This window comes from Chiloscyllium plagiosum, chromosome 10 (genome assembly GCF_004010195.1).
Source record: "Chiloscyllium plagiosum isolate BGI_BamShark_2017 chromosome 10, ASM401019v2, whole genome shotgun sequence".
Lineage (NCBI taxonomy): Eukaryota > Metazoa > Chordata > Chondrichthyes > Orectolobiformes > Hemiscylliidae > Chiloscyllium > Chiloscyllium plagiosum.
In genome coordinates this window covers 16,750,546-16,752,636 of record NC_057719.1, presented here as the reverse complement: position 1 = coordinate 16,752,636, position 2,091 = coordinate 16,750,546, and positions in this window count along the sequence as shown.

The following is a 2,091-nucleotide window of genomic DNA, read 5'->3' as shown; positions in this document are numbered from 1 at the left end:
GCGACCACAGCAATGTCCTGTACATCCGCAACATGACATCCCAACTTGTATAGTCAGTGCACTGACCCAATGAAGGCAAGCATGCCAAATACTTTTCTTCATAACCCTGTCTACCTGAGTTTCCACTTTCAAAGAACTTTGCACTGCACCCCAAGATCTCTTTGTTTGCTTCTCCCCGGGACCTTACCATTAACTGTATAAATTCTTCCCTGGTTTGTCTAATCAAGATACAACACACACATTTATCTAAATTAAAATCTATCTGCCACTTCTTAGCCCTTTGGCCCATTGGATCAGAGTCTTGTAGTCTGAGATAATCTTTATCACTATCAATTAATCTTCATCATTGTCGTCCACCTATTTGGGGTCATCAGCAAACTTATTAACCATATTTCCTATGTTCACATCAAAATGTTCCAAAATTCCCTCAAATTGGGGGCGATTCCCTTTTATAATTAATGGTAGCAATTGTAACTCCTTTATTCAAAAAGGGAGACCAAACCTCAGGCCAGTAGCTTAACAGCTGTCCCAAGGAAACTGTAAGAAACTATTTAAGCTTCCTAATGATACTCAGGAAAAGTTTGAGGTAATCTAGCAGAGTCAGAATGGAAAATCATATTTAATCAATTGATTACGGTTGGAGAAGTAACAGGTGTTGTGGATAAAGAGACACAAGATGCCACATTAAAGATTATTGCAAAGAAAAACACTCATGGTGTCAGGGTAACACATGAGCATAGATGGATGATTGGCTAGCTAACAAGAAACAGTAGGCATTAATGGGTCATTTTCTAGTTGGCAAGATGTAATAAGTGGTTGCCACAGGGATCAACTGGGCTTCAACTGTTTACAATTTAAAGAAATTATTTGGACGAAGGGATGGAAGGTCTGGTTGCCAAATGTGCTGATGACACAAAGATAGGTGGGAAGATAAGTTGAGAAGAGGACATGATGAGGCTAAAAACAGATATAGATTGGTTAAGCAAGGGAGTGTGACAGTGTGAAAAAAGCATACTTTCAAAACAGTGAGAGATTGTAGACCACTGAGATGAAGTGGGATTTTGGAGACTTAAGGCAATAATCACAAATGGTTAGGCAGTTACAACAAGTGATTCAGAAAGCTAATAGATTGTTCAATTTTTTTTGTGTGGGGCAAATTGAATATATATATATAAAAAAGGGTTATACTTAAATTATTCAGGGCAGAGGTGAGATCACAAAATCTGAGGTTGCTGGATAAACTCAATAGGTCTGGCAGTATCTGCGGAGAGAATAACGGCATTTCGAGTTTGGTAACCCTTCAGAATGGTTCTGTCCAGAAGAAAGGTCACTGAAACTGAAATGGTAACTCTGTTTTTCTCTCTCCACAGACCTGCTGAGATTCTCCAGCAATTTCTGTTTTTATTACAGTGTCTGCAGTTCTTTGTTTTATACTGATGAGATATCTCACCTGGAGTATTGTATATAGTATTCATCACGTTATTTAGGAAAGATGTGTCAAAGAAAAGCATCTTTTCACTTGTGCGAGAATCTAGGAGAGCTTTAAGTAAGAGGTCACCCAATTTAAGGCCGAGATTACTTTTCACTCAGAGAGGGATGTGAACATGGAGAGATTCTTGGTAAGAAAAGGAATGCAAGGATACTGGGGGCTGGAGAGGCAGATTGAGTTTGTGGCCATAATTAGATCATCTTGAATAAGAAATAGGCTCAAAGTGCCAAATGGCCTCCTCATAACTCATATGTTCTTATTAGCGACAAAGATATCTTGTGACATTTTAAAAAGTTATGCCCCCCAACCCTAACTATCCTAGCTAACATTTTATTAACCAATGCATCCAACAAATAATATTCAGTTCATTTTCTCAATTGCTGTGTGAATTAATACTGTGATTGCAAGTCAAAAAGTAGTTAACTAGAGATATCCTGAGGACATGAATCATTCTATATAAGTGCATATTCTTCAGTGAATAAATGCGCTAAACAATGTGAGTGTTAGTCCAAGGTGAGAAGATTGTCCAAGGTTCTTGTAAAAGTTAAGCTGAAAATGTGTTGCTGGAAAAGCGCAGCAGGTCAGGCAGCATCCAAGGAGCA